The following is a 17,009-nucleotide window of genomic DNA, read 5'->3' on the forward strand; positions in this document are numbered from 1 at the left end:
CAGCCTAAGCAAATATGCAGATCAGCTCCAGTAATGAAAGGCTGAAAAAAAAATCAGTCCAGCAATGACGAGTTTGTGGATTAGTTTATAATAACTGTGCTCCTGATTCTATTTAATGTGGACAGTTGGGAACTACCAGTATTTAAAAATATGCTTTGAATAGATAGGAAAGTATGTTAGCAGATTGAGTCCTCAACTTCTTCCGTTTCTATGCATAGGTGTTTACCTCACAAAAACTACTATGAGCGCCAGGCTCCCTGATGGAAAGGTATATGAAAGATAGATTCATTCTCTTTCATTCATCCATTCACGCATTCACTCATTCATCCTACAGTGGGTAATCTTTACTTAAACATGCTCAAGATGTTATGGCAGAATGAAAATCAAGTAGATGTACATTCAGTAATTAAATCCTTTAAAGTTCAGAGGAAACTCTAGTGAGTATATGCATACTTAAATTTTTTTTCTGCATTTGATTCTTTTTTTCTATCCCATTAGACTGGTATGCTAACAACTGCTCTGTGTCATGATTGTGCCTAAAGTTGCATGTTGATAGTAAGATATGCCTCATGAAAATTAGACTTTGGCTCAATTACTGTTCAGTCCATGCCCATTTCCACCTGATAGTCCCGTGATGACCAGCACGTGTTTATGAGGTGATTCGTTAGAATCTTAGAGAAAAGATAGACAGTAGCTGGCTCAAATGGAGAGACCAAGCTTTTAATTTGATTGAAGGGATGACCTTTTTGTGTGTTGGCCTCCCTCCGAGCCCTGTTGAATCAAACCAGACCTGCCTTTCGAGCTGGCTGGTGCCTGTGTAATTCTCATAAAACGATGCAAAATTTGACGTTCTTGAAGTTTAGATTTCCCTGCATGGTGTCTCCAGGTGGAATTATTATTATTTTTTAAAGCCATTCATGCTGTTTCTCATTTTGGATTTCCTCTTCTGCACCCCCTGGACCACTGCAGGAGGATCTGGCTGCAAATCACCGAGCTGTTCCATTCAAGCTGCAGATTTGTCTGTCGTCTTTGGACAGCAGTCTCCTCCTCCACGGCTGCTTCGGGGGAGTCCGGAGTCCGACACCCATCAGGTAAGAGTTTTGCCATGCTCTCTGGTTTCTATCTGAGGATAAAGTCTGGCCTTGGAAAATCGCCTACTAGTCGTACTTCAGCACTTTACAGACTGTTGAAGATAATTGCCTTTGCAAACTACTGTGTGGGAAATTGAGAAATCGCAGAGGTTTTTTTTTTTTTTAAACTTGGATTAAGGTATCCTCCTTTTTGATTTATTTGGTTAATGATGTAGTCTGCCTCTGCCTTGCCGATGGTTCATTATTGTGTGCTGGGGTTGAGCCTGATCATTTTAATTGTCACCTGTGCTTGGAGCTGATGGGCAAGTTTTGTTACCAAACGGTTACCTTAAGTCACTGTCTCCATGTTTTAGGTTGTGGTTGTTGTGTGACCGCAGTGCAGGGAGATAGCTTGTTGGTTCGGTAGCAACCCATGTTGGTTGGATCTTGAATTTCTCGGTGTCTGTTTGGGATTTGACAACTTCCTGCTTTCTTCATGTACAGTAAATTTTTCTGACCTGGAGAGTCATGCAGACACAGGGTGGATGCAGGGTTGATGACTCATGGTTCTCTGTTGAAAGGAAGACTGCCTGCCTAGAATCAGGAGAGCAGGGGAAGTTAGTTTGAAATTGGGGCAATAAGGGCTTGGGAACACTGGTATTCGCAACCAGAGGAGATTGTGAAATCGATCCCCTTTTTCTGTTTGCCTTGGGAGTAGTCCTGCTCCAAGCTGTGGAAATAGACTAGTTCAGAGGTTCTCGAGCCTGGCGGGACACCAGAATCTCCAGGAGAGGTTAGAAAAAAAAGAAAAAAATAGAACCGGGACTCCACCCTAGACCCACTGAATCCAAAGGAACCGGAATGGTCTCTTGGAGTCACACTGACGTTCCACTGCTGTGGCGTGGGCTGGATCTGGTGGTCTCTGGGCAGCTCTTCCCAAGTCATGTTCTGTTTCTTTCCCTGATAAGATGCACCAACCACTTTTATCCAACCTTACATACAGAAATTTGGATTTTCAGCTCATATTTAAGAGGCTAATCCTTGCTTTATCAGAATGTTCATTTTGAAACTGATTCACTAGATTTCTTTAAATAAAGAGCTTGCTCCTCACCCCTGACACCCTGCTTCTAAGGTCCAGTTTTTTAAGTTCTATATAAATTCCATGGTATTTAAAATAAGGACGCGAGGCTCTGGAACCAGCCTGTCTGAATTTAAGATGTAGAACTGCCGCTATGACCCGGGGCAGTCCTGTAACCTTCCTGGGCCACAGTCTCTTCATGTGTAAGATGGAGATCATATGAGAACTAGGGCTGCTGTGAGGTTGGAATGATGTAATATTTGTACACTGGGCAGAATAGTAACCTGGTGTATAGTTTATGATCCATGAACATAAGCTATCACTGTGAGCATGTGACTTGTCTTGACAGGGTGATTGTAACGTTCTTGTTTGGTGATGGTTGCTCCTTAACCATAAGTGACGAGGAGTAAGTAAATATCCCTGTACCTTGGTCTTTGGACCAACACTGTGGACATTTGCAGCCCTGAAAGCCAAAGGGCCTTTTATTTATTTTTCTGGATTTTATGTTAGTCTGCCTCGATTCCTGACACAGGATCCCTGTGTGTTGTTTTTCTACTGTAGGATGAACTGCTGAGTTGCAGGCGTAAGTGAAGTTATTTGTGGTCTGAGTGAAAACGCACACACACACACACCTGAATGATTGAAGTACGGTGACTCAGGAAGGGGGATCAGTAAAGTCCTACTGGGGTGCAAGGCAGGGGAGGGGGGAAGTTATCACACACGTTCTGTCCTTTTGTAAAATATGGAACTGGGTACTTTATATTTTATGGGCTGTGGGTTAGGGAGGTGTCTTTTAAAAGGAAATAGAATAATTATGTGCAGAGGGAAGCCTCATGAGGTCTATAAGTATCAACTCCATTGAAAGGGGTGCAATGTCTTATTGCTAGTTTCTCTCTTAGGGGTATTATCCATTTTAGGCAGAAAGTTCTCACACTGACATTTTTGGGGAAGTAGCTTAATTGCACATGCAGTTAATACATATGCAATTTTTTTTTAACCTGCAGTGTTTAAAGAGTCATGTGTTAAAACGAGAATGTCTCAAGAATTTTATTATGAAAAAATCAGGCAGCAAACAGTCCTGTCTCTCAGTCAGTACGTGAAGCTTATTGAGAAGAGATCTAGGTTTTTGTAGTACATAGTACAGTGCATTAAGGGTTATAGGAATGTTTGTATTGTATTACTGACAAAGTAGTACAGAGTCACCTTGAGTTTTAAGCAGCTGACATGTCCTAGGATCACATTTAAAGGAAGCTTATAAGTATCAGCTAAACATGTTGCATAAATAATGGCCTCATTACAGTCCTCACAACTGATAGCTAAACGTGAGCAGGGAAACAGTATCTTTCATGTTGTACTTTTATAGTCATTAGGTTTTTTGTTTTTTTTTTTAATAAAACCTAGATTACAGTTATTTTAGGTTCTAGCTATTTTATCAATAGGATGTTTTTGTTGTTTACCTGCTAAGTTGTGCCTGAATCCTTGTGACCCCCATAGACTGTAGCCCACCAGGCTCCTCAGTCCATGGGATTTCCCAGGCAAGAATACTGAAGTGGGTTGCCATTTCCTTCTCCGGGGGATCTTCCCAACCCAGGGATCGAACCTGCATCTCCTGCATTGGCAGGCGGATTCTTTACTGCTGGGCCACCAGGGAAGCCATATCAATGATATAGCTATAGCAAGTTACGACTTACCTCGTTCATAGGCATGGTCTATATGAAGAAATGATTCATTCATTTATTCACTGTGTACTTTTTTTTTTTTTGTACTACTGCACAGAGTGAGTAAGAGCTACCAGAAGGAGGTTATATTCTTTGTGGTCAAGTAGGGGAAAGAAGACGTGCTCTGAAATTACTAATACAGAGCAGAAGGGGGTGGGTTGTGCTTACTGGGGTAGATTCTAACACAGAGGGAGTTCAGAAGAATGGTGCTGAGTAGGATGATGAGGAAAACTTGGAGGAGGAAGCACCATTTGAGTTGAACTCTGGAGGCTGGTTAACATTTCTTTGGGAAGAGGTGGAGAGGGTGGAAGGATGACTGTTTTGGTGGCTGGGCCCTAACAGGCAAGTAGCATGGTGTGTAATCGATCAGGCCGTTTTGGCGGAAGCCCAGGTGCTGGTGGACATCTGAGTTGCTGGAGTCCAGCAGACACTAGAGAGTGTGGGAAGAAGATTGCTGGGAGATCCAATCTGGAAATAAATTTGGAGGAGCCACTGGCCTAAAAGTGATCTTTGAGTCTGGGCTTTGGGTTTTTGTGCCTGGTAGGAAGTTTACCAGGCAGGTGGGAATGAGTATTCTTTCAGCAATGAAGTCAGCCAGAGTGGAATATATGAGGGCAGGTAAGAGGCAGTGGAGGCAGCAGAAATGGAACACTGGTGTGACACAGCCTTTGTATGTTTCCTGTTTAAGACCTGAGGCGAAGGGAGAGTGGGTGGAAAAATTGGGATGATGCCCAAGTGGATAATGGAGTGCGGCAAGGGGGAGTGTCTTCCCTAGATGCTCAGGTACCTTGGAAACTCAGGGCTGAGCTTCAGCTCAATGAAATTTTGTTGAAACCTTTATTCTTTGAGACCTTAAAAAATAAAGTAGAAACTGGAGCTAATTTTAGCCAGATCTAATGTGTGTGTATGAAAATGAATGCTGCTTTTGAAATTCAGCATATGCAGTATCTCTTTTCATTTAAACAAATGATCCCTCTATTTTCCTCTAAACAGTTTTATTAAGATTTTCAGTGAGGCCCTGTACATGTTAACAACAGTTCCAGCTTTGCCTTTGATCTTTTCCACCATGGATTTATTCATCTCATACGATATGCATAAATCACATTGTGCCACCTACTTGATTCAGGAGCAATTGTTCATTTGTGGTAATTCATTTACTATACTTTGATAAATCACAGTAAGATGGGTGTGTTTGATAACTTCCATGTGGACTCTTGAATGTGATGTGTGTGTGTTAGTGTGTATATGTGTGTGTGTGTGTGTGCTTAGTCACTCAGTTGTGGCCCCATGAACAGGAGCCCACCAGGCTCCTCTGTCCATGGGATTCCCCAGGCAAGAATCCTGGAGTGGGTTGCCATTTCCTTTTCCAATGTGTGTGAATATTCATATGTATACACATTTATATATATATCAGTCAGTTCAGTTCAGTTGCTCAGTTGTGTCTGACTCTTTGGGACCCTATGGATTGCAACACACCAGGCCTCCCTGTCCATCACCAACTCCCGGAGCTTGCTCAAACTCACGTCATCCAACCATGATGCCATCTAACCATGCCATCCTCTGTCATCCCCTTCCCCTCCCGCCTTCAGTCTTTCCCAGCATCAGGGTCTTCTCCAGTGGGTCAGTTCTTCACATCAGGTGGCCAAAATATTGGAACTTCAGCTTCAGCATGAGTCCTTCCAATGAATATTCAGGACTGATTTCCTTTTGGATTGACTGGTTTGATCTTGCAATTCAAGGGACTCTCAAGAGGCTTCTCCAACACCACAGTTCAAAAGCATCATTCTTCGGTGCTCAGCTTTCTTTATAGTCCAACTCTCAAATCCATACATGACCACCGGATAAACCATAGCCTTGACTAGATGGACCTTTGTTGACAAAATAATGTCTCTGCTTTTTAATATGCTGTCTAGGTTGGTCATAGCTTTTCTTCCAAGAAGCAAGCATCTTTTAATTTCATGGCTGCAATCACCATCCACAGTGATTTTGGAGCTCCCCAAAATAAAGTCTGTCACTGTTTCCATTGTTTCCCCATCTATTTGCCATGAAGTGATAGGACCAGATGCCATGATCTTCGTTTTCTGAATGTTGAATTTTAAGCCAACTTTTTCACTCTCCTCTTTCACTTTCATCAAGAGGCTCTTCAGTTCTTCTTCACTTTATGCCATAAGGGTGGTGTCATCTGCATATCTGAGGTTATTGATATTTCTCCCGGCAATCTTGATTCCAGCTTGTGCTTTATCCAGTCCAGCATTTCTCATGATGTACTCTGCATGTAAGTTAAATAAGCAGGGTGACAATATACAGCCTTGATGTACTCCTTTCCCAATTTGGAACCAGTCTGTTCCATGTCCAGTTCTAACTGTTGTTTCCTGACCTGCATACAGATTTCTCAGGAGGCAGGTAAGGTGGTCTGGTATTCCTATCTCTTAAAGAATTTTCCACAGTTTGTTGTGATCCACACAGTCAAAGGCTTTGGCATAGTCAATAAAGCAGAAGTAGATGGTTTTCTGGAACTCTCTTGGTTTTTCGATGATCCCATGGATGTTGGCAATTTGATATCTGGTTCCAGATTACGTATTTCTGGGCTTCCCTGGTGGGTCAGTGGTAAAGAATCCGCCTGCTAATGCAGGAGACATGGGTTCAATCTTTGGGTCAGGAAGATCCCCTGGAGGAGGAAATGGCAACCCACTCCAGTATTCTTGCCAGGGAAATCCCATGGACTGAGGAGCCTGGCAGGCTACAGTCCATGGGGTTGCAAAGAGTCCTACATGACTTATGACTAAATAACAACAACAACATATATATTTCCAGCTGCTAGCCACAGCTTTGTGAACAATTTGGCTTCTCATTTATACTTTATAGAAAATATAGGATCAGTGAGCCTTGGCTCTGGGGAGAAAGATCCTAAGACTATATGACTCAAAGTGAAGGAGAAGGCTGGAAATTATCTGGTTGTATTGCTGTTACGGGGGACTCAGTCTTAATATAATTAAGGAATATTTGAGGACCGTTTATTTATTTTTTAACCTGTGTTATTTCATTGGGCCTTCTGTATTCCCCTAAATGGCCCATAATGAGGCTGTGACTTACCTAACTTTTATAAAAGACCAGAAGGTTAAGATGCTGCTGCTGCTAAGTCACTTCAGTCGTGTCTGACTCTGTGCAACCTCAGAGATGGCAGCCCACCAGGCTCCCCCGTCCCTGGGATTCTCCAGGCAAGAACACTGGAGTGGGTTGCCATTTCCTTCTCCAATGCAGAAAAGTGAAAGTGAAGTCGCTCAGTCATGTCCGACTCTTAGCGACCCCATGGACTGCAGCCTACCAGGCTCCTCTGTCCATGGGATTTTCCAGGCAACAGTACTGGAGTGGGGTACCATTGCCTTATCCAGAAGGTTAAGATAGGAGTCATATTACTGGAGAAAACAGCTCAGCACCTCCAGAGGGGTGCAGATGGTGCTGTCTATAAAGATTTAATGAACATCTAAGGTGTGAAGGGCGTTATGCCATCTAGACCCTAAAGGAAATAAAGAGATGATCCATGGTCCACACTTTCTGTTATAACTCTTTTAATCTTGACTGCGGTGCTTCCCGGGCAGGCACTGCTATTATCTGCATTTCACAGGTGAGGAAACTGAAGCACAGAGTGGTTAAGTCACTTGCCCGAGACTGCCCAGCTGTCAAGTGGTGGAGTCATGCTGGGACCCCAGCCTGTATTCTTTGTTGCTGCCAGGCACTGTCTCTCAAGCCCCTAGCCCTGTCTGTAAGAAGGCAGGGTAATGCCCAGGAGTAGCATTTAAAGACACGGCAGAGGTGTGGAGGTCAGGCTCCCGGAGGTCAGGATCAGAGGAGGTTCGGGCCATGAGCCCTCCTTTTCCAGGCTTGCCTGTCTGTCCAGGGTCACCTACGAGCTGTTTTGCGGTGTTGTTTCCCATTCTTCCTGTCTTCGTCCTACCTCCCTGAGATTCCTACGCACTTTCAATAATTATTAATGGAAGAAAATGATGACTATGGCATATGCTTATCTGTGTTTCAGAGGATTGGCTTAAGTTGGGCTCCAAATGTTTGGTGTCCAGAGTCCCAGCGAGGTGGTGAACTTTTGACTCTCAAAAAGAGCTTCACTGGGTCCATGCTCCGCTTGCCAGATTTGGCCGATTGGAACTATTTTTGTCTCCAGTTTGATAGATGGGGGGTGGCACCGAATCCAACTCTTAAGAACAAAGCATGCAGTGAAGGGAGGTGACACCTACGTCAGGAATCCGTTGGGAGGAATCCGTTGGGAGGCGAGTGCTGGGTCCCCTCCTGTCCCTGCCCCTCCCAGTCTCACCTCCACTGGACCAGAGATGCATCCTCACTGACTCATGTCAACAGGATAGAGAAGCAAGATCATTTTTCTCTCTTAGCCTGTGCAGGGAAAACAGAGAGCTTGTCTTTCTTACACTGAAGGAAAATTACCAACGTGGTGATCATTTTGTAACATGTAGAAATATCGAATCACTCTCTCATGCCCTTGGATCTAACGGAGTGTTGTAGGTCAATTATACTTCCATAAAGGAAAGAAAATTACCGTGGATTTTCTTTTCTTTTTTTTTTAAGTGTCTTCAGAGCCCAGTCTTGCTTTGTAGACGCACAGAACAGAAGGATTTGGGATTTACTCTTTGTGCGTGAGGCTGGCAACCCCAGCCTACAGCCCAGCTGTAATCATATGTGATGCATTTTATTTACAGATTAGGAAGCTCTGACTCTGACATATGACTAACGGGGAAGCTCCTCCCTTACAACAGTTGTATGTCATCTGCTTCAGAGAACTAATTGCTTGGCAATTCCCCTTTGGTAATTCCCTCTTTATTTTCTGATGAGTTACTTAACAGTGACGGGCTTGTTGAGCGGAGCGTTGAGTTTAATGTGTGCTCCAGAAACTCCACTGTAGGCCTGGGGGATATGTTTTTCGAATTCTGTTTAGCTTTACTGAAGGAACACTGAAACCATTCTATGGCCTGTTAATATTTCACTCAATACGAGGTTAAGTGTTGAGCGCTGTGCAATTTTCCAAAAGAAATCAAAACCAGGCTTCTTTTTTTTTTTTCTTTTTCAGCGTGCTCCTGTGCATTTGAAAATTATTAAAAAAGGAATTTAATAGTTATAGAATGTTTAATGCTTTTTTTTTCCCCAAAAAGCTTTCACATGGAGTGGCTTTCCAGGACTCTGTGGCATGAATGGGGTGTGGTGGAAAGCTGTTAGACCGGTTTTGGGGAGACCAAGAGTTTCTTTTTAACTGCCCTGCTGCAAGGTGAGTTGGACCAGCCACCTACCTTGCTGGGCCTCAGTTTCTCCATTTACAGTAAAGCAAGTGGGTGAAAGAAATAAGCACTCAGGCCCCTTCTTTCTCTTACCAGGCACAGTTCCATGAATAGATTTTATTGTCATTCTTCCTCTTGGTTCCATACCTCCTCCCCTCAACCAGACCTTTGCTCTGTCAAACATCATTTGCTGTTGTTTGACTTTGTTCCGTTTTGTATTTAATTAGAATTTACATTTTCAGCTATTATTGTGTCACTGTTTATAAAGTAAGTCAGAAGGGGTGCCTAAAATCATCTATCACCCCATCTCTATTAGTTTTATACCTTACTGCTTCCTCAGCTTCTCTTCCCTCTTCTTGCTACCGTACCCCAAACAACATCCTTTTCTGGAGTGGCTGTGTTATCACTGGAAGGAATCTTTCTGCTAATTATGGATCATTTCTTTGCAAGGATAGCGAAGAATCTCTTCTCTGCAATAGCGTCAAGGGTCACATTTGGCTTTTAATTTGCAAGTAGAAATCATTTTTGGGTGCCGTTTGGCTTTTACCTGCAGGTGTAGAGTTGAGGCTGGAGATAATTTCTTTTTTCTTCTGCATCCACTTTCCCAATCGGTGTGCACAGACCATTACCTTGTCTTATTGGTTAATTTGTAAGCAGTTGGTACTGATGTCTCCTGATACATGGAATGGTGTTTCTAGGCAGCCAGTACAAGTAGAAGAGGTGACATTAAGAGTCTTTTTGTTTTGTTGTCTTATTTGTTTTCACAGGAAGGGAGGAAGGAAGGGAAGAGGCAGGATGTAGAATGTTAAGAAGTGAAGGCTTTGAAGACAGGGAGATTGAGGTCTGAATTCTGGCTCCAGCTCCTTAGATGTGTGTCCCAGGTCACACTTCTTAAGTCTGTGATCCTCAGTTGTAAAGTGGGGATGATGACATCTATCCCACAGGATTATTGGAAGAATCAAATGGATGTTCATTTTTCATAAGTCTGTGATTCTCAGTTTTCTTATCTGTAAAGTGGGGATGATGACAACATCTATCTCACAGGATTTTTGGAAGAATCAAATGAATGTTCACTTCATATTGCATGGTAGCTCAGTGGTGAAGAATCCACCTGCAGGAGACATGGGTTTGAACCTTGATTCGAGAAGATCCCCTGGAGGAGGAAATGGCAACCCACTCTGGTATTCTTGCCTGCGAAATCCTATGGACAGAGGAGCCTGGCGGGCTAGTCCATGGGGTCACAGAGTCAGATATGACTTAGCGACTGAACAACAACAAAGAATATCAATATGTAATTCTATAAAAAGAAAGAAGGGGAAGATATGGAATTTAAGGGCCATAAGAAAAAAGCAAAGGAAAGAGTTGTGTCTTTGTGGGGGGGGTGGGTACTAAGGGTAGGAGGGTCTCTTCAGAGCCCTTTGTGATCAGGTGTAAATCCGACATGGGCCATTGAGACTTGAGATAATGTAGACAGACTTCCCTGATCTGTGTGTGATGCTCTCTAGAAGGTCGATTTGCTCCATAGAAGAGGGAGTTCACTGCTATAGAATGGATAGAAATATTACATTTTAAATGCCTGTTGCCTATACTTTACAACAGTAAGAGGAAACGAATAAAAGCAAAAGTTCCCTTTGATTCTGCCATCCCAGTCCATAAATCATAATTGTTGTTAGGTGTTGTCTTTTAGTTCTTGACAATTTAACATATCTTTTTTCACTTTTGCTTTTTCTGTTTAGCATGAGCATTCCAATTTACACCTTCAACTGTGCAGTTATCCTTTGCAAGGATACTATCAAGTTGTTTTCTTTTAATTTCAGTTTTGTATTATTTGTGGACATTGGAGTTGGTTCTAATTGTTTACTGTTAGAAAACTGCAGTGAATACCTCTATACGCTTAAGTATTTTCTTAGGATTACAGTCACATCAGAAGACTTAATTCCTTGATAGAGGGGCCCTTGCTTTGAATACTTTCTAAAAGACAGTATTTGCATTGTTACTGATGATATATGATTGTCTTGCTTCGACCTGATTAATGGTGAGACTTACTCTTTTTTGACTAATTTAATAGCCTCCTTGGCTTTAAAATATGCATTCCTTTGATCTCTCTCAGTCATAGAACATTTCCATATGTGTTTATTTACTGATTTTCTTTTACACAATTAGCAATGAGTCTTGATATTTTCTCATCTGTGTCTCTGAGCTCTTTGTGTGTTCTAGATATTGATCTTTTTTAAAGTCATATGTACTGCAGCTGTTTCTCCAGTCTGATTTTCTTTTATTTGGATTCTCTGACTTTGTGTTGTAAGAAAGTTCAAGTTTTTTTTGTAGGATGTCTCTCTTTTCTTCTGTGATTGTACCCAGGGCCAACCTGGAAGGACAAAGAGGGGTGACCCCAGGTCACACTCTGCACCAGGCTGGTTAGCGACTTGGCTTGGCTGGAATAGTTGTCCTTCTCATCTGCCCACTTCACCCCTTGGGAACTGCTCCATGTTGAAACCCTGCATATGTGCTAGGCTTCTGTCGTGTCTGACTCTGTGTGACCCCAAGGACTGCAGCCCACCAGGCTCCTCTGTCCATGGGATTACCAGGCAATAGTACTGGAGTGTGTTGCCCGGCTTTCCTGCCGGGGATCTTCCCCACCCAGGAATCGAACCGATGTCTCATGTCTCCTGCATTGGCAGGCGGGTTCTTTTCCACTAGCGCCACCTAGTGCTTTTCCATTGCTTAGGGCCCTTTCTACTTTCCCACCTACTTCTCACTCCTTAACCTTGATTCATCCTGGGCCAGTTTTCTAGGTCAGGGGTCCCCAGTCTCCAGCCACGGACCCAGTCCCACTCATTGCTGGTTAGGAACCGGGCTGCCCAGCTTGAGGTGAGTGTCGGACGGGCGGGCGGGCAAGCTATGGAAGCTTCATCTGTGTTTATAGCCGCTCCCCATCGCTCACATTACGTCCTGAGCTCTCCCTCCTGCTCAGTGAACTCAATAAATGTGGTGGTCTGCTTGAGTCATCCCTAAACCATGCCCCCTCTCCTCCCGAGTGGAAACATTGTCTTCCACAAAACTGGTTCCTGGTGCCAAAAAGGGGACACGGCTCTTCTAGGTGTCTCGTCTCCTCTGCCCGTCGTTGGGGCTCTCTGCCCTCTGTGGCTGACCCTCTTTCTCTCGGGGAACTTGGGGGCCGTGCAGGAGGCCTGGCAGCCGCCCTCACGAGGGCCTGGAGCCATCGGTCTGGATTTTCAGGCCCGGCCGAGGTTGACCCCTTCTCCAGGGCTCCCCACACCTTCTGCTCCCTTGGTCCTAAAGGCCTCCTGCAGGTTTGACATTCCTCACCCTGCCCGGCCTCCCTGCCATTGCAGCTCTTCCCTGGAGAGAGCTCTTCGGGCAGGAGGTTGGGAGCAGTTTCCTGGGTCTGGAGCTCTGGGGGGCGTCTGGCCTCCAGGCCTGCACTGGGCCCAGCGGCCCTGCTAACCTTCAGTTGTGTCCGACTCTGTGCGACCCCATAGATGGCAGCCCACCAGGCTCCGCCGTCCCTGGGATTCTCCAGGCAAGAACACTGGAATGGGTTGCCATTTCCTTGTCCAATGCAGGAAAGTGAAAAGTGAAAGTGAAGTCACTCAGTCGTGTCCGACTCTTTGCGACCGCGTGGTCTGGGATGTGCTAAATCCCTCCTCAGTGGTATTCCTCTCTGAGGCTGAAGTGGACATTTCCTCTTCTTAGACATCTGTCTGCATCTCAGTTGTCCGTCCGCCTCTCCTTGGTTTTTCATTGAACTTCTGAATACTTAACTTTGTCCTACAAGTTTAGCCCTGTCCCTCATGTGTTGCCCCTTATTTGCTTCAGTCATTAAGTTTTCTCCTTCCAAGTGCCTTGTCTTTTCTTATTATGTTACAGGATTTAGCCATGCTCTTCCCCTTCCCTGCCTGCCTCTATCTGGGGGGGTTACTCTGGCCCATTCCTAGAGTCTGGGTTTGAAGTCCTTTCCTCCCAGGATTGGTTTTGTGTTGCCTGTCAGGCCCCCTGCTCTTCTCCTTTTGAAACATTCCACATCTCTTTTCCCAGCGTGAAAACACCAAGGACCTTTGTCTTTCCCCTCATTCTTGGCAGTTGGCACCCAGTAGGGCTGCAATAAATGTTAAGCATTTCCCCTACAATGTGGGTTTTCAGGATACAAATTGGATGTGATTTCATCTATTTATACAGACCATGACTTAAAGGATTGTGGTCTGGAACCAGCCTGGGGCCTCATGGACCTCAGTGGTGGAAAAAGCTGTGGTGTCTTTGGGTTTGAATACTGTTTTGGTTTGAATACCGTTGTTTGTGCATCAGACAATAGGTGATGAAGGTGAGCAAAATTTGTAAGAAAGCCATGCTCAGGAGAAAGGAAAGCCCAGTGATGAATTTTCTAGAATGAAAGTAATGGACTAGAATGCTGGATTTGCTTAGGGATATTTCAGTTTTGTAATACTACACTTAAAGCCATTCCAAACACTATTATTACTGAACATCAGTGCAGGGGAAAAATTACTTTCGTTTTTGAATGTCTAATGGAGAAGGCAGTGGCACCCCACTCCAGCACTCTTGCCTGGAAAATCCCATGGACAGAGGAGCCTGGTAGGCTGCGGTCCATGGGATCACTAAAAGTCGGACTCGACTGGGCGGCTTCACTTTCACTTTTCACTTTCCGGCATTGGAGAAGGAAATGGCAACCCACTCCAGTGTTCTTGCCTGGAGAATCCCAGGGACGAGGGAGCCTGGTGGGCTGCTGTCTATGGGGTTGTACAGAGTCGGACACGACTAAAGCAACTTAGCAGCAGCAGCAGTAGTTGAATGTCTAAAACTGTCTTTCTCTGTGATGAAAATATTTTCCTGTTGGATTTTGATTTTATGAGAGGATTCTTAGGAACACCACCATCCTGTGGGATGAATGAGCAGATTCGAGGTTCCCTTCGATCAGTCTCCCTACGCGCGTGCTCTTGTGACCCGGCTCTCCAATTCAGGTGCAAGCTCTTGATAGGATAATTTCCCCAGGGAGATCATTTTATCTGGAAGAGAGTAGTTCTGGAGGCTTAAGCAAGATGGGTCAAGTGGCAGTAAAGCACCCCATGGACCGGGGAGCCCTAAAACCCTCCTGCTTTGACCCGCTCAGGAGGAAGGGGGCTGGTGGGGTGGGCCAGCCGCTGACCATGGTGTTCCCTGCCCCTTTGAGTGCTCACCTCCTTTGTCTTGTCTTGTGAGTTTGTCTGGAAGTAGCCCTGCTGCTGGTGGGTGAAAATGCCTCTTCCAGGTAGAGGATGTACGTTGGCGATCACGGATGTGAAGGTGTGTGTGCGCTTCCGACGGAGGTTCTGTAGGGAGTCTGTCGTTAGAAACCGCGGACCGGGGCCCTTTGTCCATCGCAGAGCCCCAAAGCCCTTTCTGCCTTGCTCTGTCCTGGCAGGTTCTCAGAGGGGGGGGCAGAAAGACCCCCGGGTGCATTTGGAAATTCTTCCCTTTGTCAGGGCTCCATTCCCGATTCACCTCTGGCGCTGCCACTGTGGCCATCACCCACACCACTGAGAAGTGTGACCCCAAATTGTGACTTTTGTGGGGAGACAGTCTTTCTATAGGGAGCTGGGAAAAGGATGTTTCCTTTCGGCGGCTGCCTCTGCTGCTTGATCCGACATTTTTCATAAGATTAGCAGGTTTTTTGTTTTTGTTTTTTTTTTCTTTTATAAGTGGCCCTAGGCCCCTAAGACCAGTTATCTATTGCTTGTTGACAGGAAAAAAAGATGATCTAGTTATTTATTTAAAAATCTCCATCCATAAAACTTGGCTTTTTATTGCATTTGAAGGAAATATAGTGATAGCATCTAAGATTAAATTTTGTGTTTTATTTTGGCTTTCCTGTTCTGTTGAAGCCTCTGTAACCCTTTAGACCTCTGTCTCCTGTTCAGAAGGAACAGGTTATTATTATTTTTTTTTCCATCCCAGAGTCATCCAAATGAACAAGACTATTTTAACGATCCTTGTAAACAGATCCAAAAAAGAGGAAGAACTGTTTACCCGCCCTCTCCGTCTCCCTCACCCCAGCAAGCCTTTGATCCATTTTGGTCATCCTAGAGATTAGAATGGGCCAATGTGAGTAAGAAACAATCTGAAATGAAGAAAAATATTTTTGAGTGTGTCCTTGAGACACGAGTCTTACCAGGAGTAGGTGAGCCTTCTCCAAACAAAACTCTGGAAGTCACAGTTCATATCATCTTTAAGCCCTGGAGAGAGGGTTATTAATCTATGGAAATGAACAAACACTCACTGTTTGCTATTCTGCTGTGCAGAGAACATTCAGTGACCTGACTAATCTCAGACTTTCTTTAAATGCTACCCTTTTTACTCTTTGCCCTGAAGTCTCCAGAAATGATTTCCTTAAAAAATTAAAAACACACACACACACACACAAAACTTTTCCATTTTACATGTGTAGGGTCTTCAAAGACTTTCCTGGGATGAAAGTTCTGTGTTTTCCTGTTTCTCCGGTAGGACTAGTCACAACTACCCTTTTCTCTTAGCAATGTTTGGCAGTCTGAGCCTCTGATTTAGTAAATACAGCCCTAAGGACCACAGTCATCTGGGCCATGTGCAGTGACTAGCGTGTCATGGGTCCAGCTCAGATGATAATAGCGTATCACAGGAGTTGGAGTGCTTTGAACGAAGGGTTTCCTTGAACGGTCATCATAACTCCTTGAGCAGAGGGTGTCCTCTGCATTTTCTAGAGGAGGGAATGAAACCAAAGAGGTTGACAGGTTTCCTCAGTTCCAGGGACTAAAATGCATGTGCCTGTGCTGTCTACCCAGACCTTCTTTCTGACTTGCGTGATGTTCAGGATTTTCTTCATCACCTTGTGGGGCCAAGATCTCTCAAGTCTTATGCATTTGCGTCTCTGAATTTGTAGACTGAAAAGACAGCTTTGCTTAATTGAAGTGACCTAACAGCAGTTTTGAGATAGAGCTGCAAAGATGGCCAAAGAGGATAGCCCCTTGAATGTAAGCCAGCCCTTCTTGCCTGTTGAAACATTTTCTTTATGAGTTTTGATGTTGGTTCCTATGCCTAGCTTGAATTTGACGGATAGGTAGAGAGTGTTTGTTTTTTTCTTCTGCAGTCACTGCACCTTTAAAGTTGAGCTTCTCAAGCTTTATTTTCTTTAATGCAACAGTGTCAGCAAACAAACAAACAAACAAACAAACAAACAAAAATCAGGAAATTGTATTGATCTCGTCTATGGAATCTTGAAAATTGATGCCATCTTCTCTGGGAAGTCCTTTCCTGTGTGGAAGGGAAGATAGATTACTTCCAGATCGATAGGTCCTGTCTGTCTTGCTGCTGGATGATACAGAAGCGAGTTAAGGAATCCCATGCAGCCCCCTGTGAATCCACTGTACGCCTTCTGGCCTGGAGAGACACTGGGACACTGGGTCATGAGCGCTTTGATGACGATCCTCTACGGTCCCATGACATCTAGCGGTTCATCTTTGAGTAGAAATCACCATCCATCTCTTGATGGCAGAAGCACGTATAACAACTATCACGGAGCTTTTTCTGTCTTTGCAGAAGTAATTGATCGCTGATGGTCAACTGTGCTGTGGGTTTCAAAAATACTTAGAATCTGATTCGCCCTGAGACTTTCTGAAGCTAGAGTTTGGATGTGGAATCTTCTCCGGTGATTCTGCAGACCGGACAAAGGCCATGTCTCTTGTAGGTGTCCTCGCTGCAGTCTCTTTACAGATTTTTCCTAGGCGTCAAGGCACTAGAGCCTGGCTGGGGAGTTTTGCTTGGTGACGGAGTAGCTAAGAATGTTTCTCTCTAACAG

The 17,009-nt window shown here is 44.4% G+C and overlaps 1 protein-coding gene across 16 annotated transcripts in view; it reads left to right on the plus strand.

Annotated features, from left to right (window-relative positions):
* ATXN1 (ataxin 1) overlaps positions 1 to 17,009 on the plus strand; it is a 430,615-nt gene that overhangs the window by 15,129 nt on the left and 398,477 nt on the right. For 15 of the 16 annotated variants that reach the window (XM_060403504.1, XM_060403497.1, XM_060403500.1 and 12 more), the window contains one exon: positions 970 to 1,091. The gene's annotated coding sequence lies outside the window, so the exon portion shown is untranslated. Of the gene's footprint in view, positions 1 to 969; positions 1,092 to 16,750; positions 16,895 to 17,009 lie in introns of all 16 variants that reach the window. The other variant, XM_060403499.1, reaches the window with a different exon arrangement.

This window comes from Ovis aries, chromosome 20, assembly GCF_016772045.2.
Source record: "Ovis aries strain OAR_USU_Benz2616 breed Rambouillet chromosome 20, ARS-UI_Ramb_v3.0, whole genome shotgun sequence".
Taxonomy (NCBI): domain Eukaryota; kingdom Metazoa; phylum Chordata; class Mammalia; order Artiodactyla; family Bovidae; genus Ovis; species Ovis aries.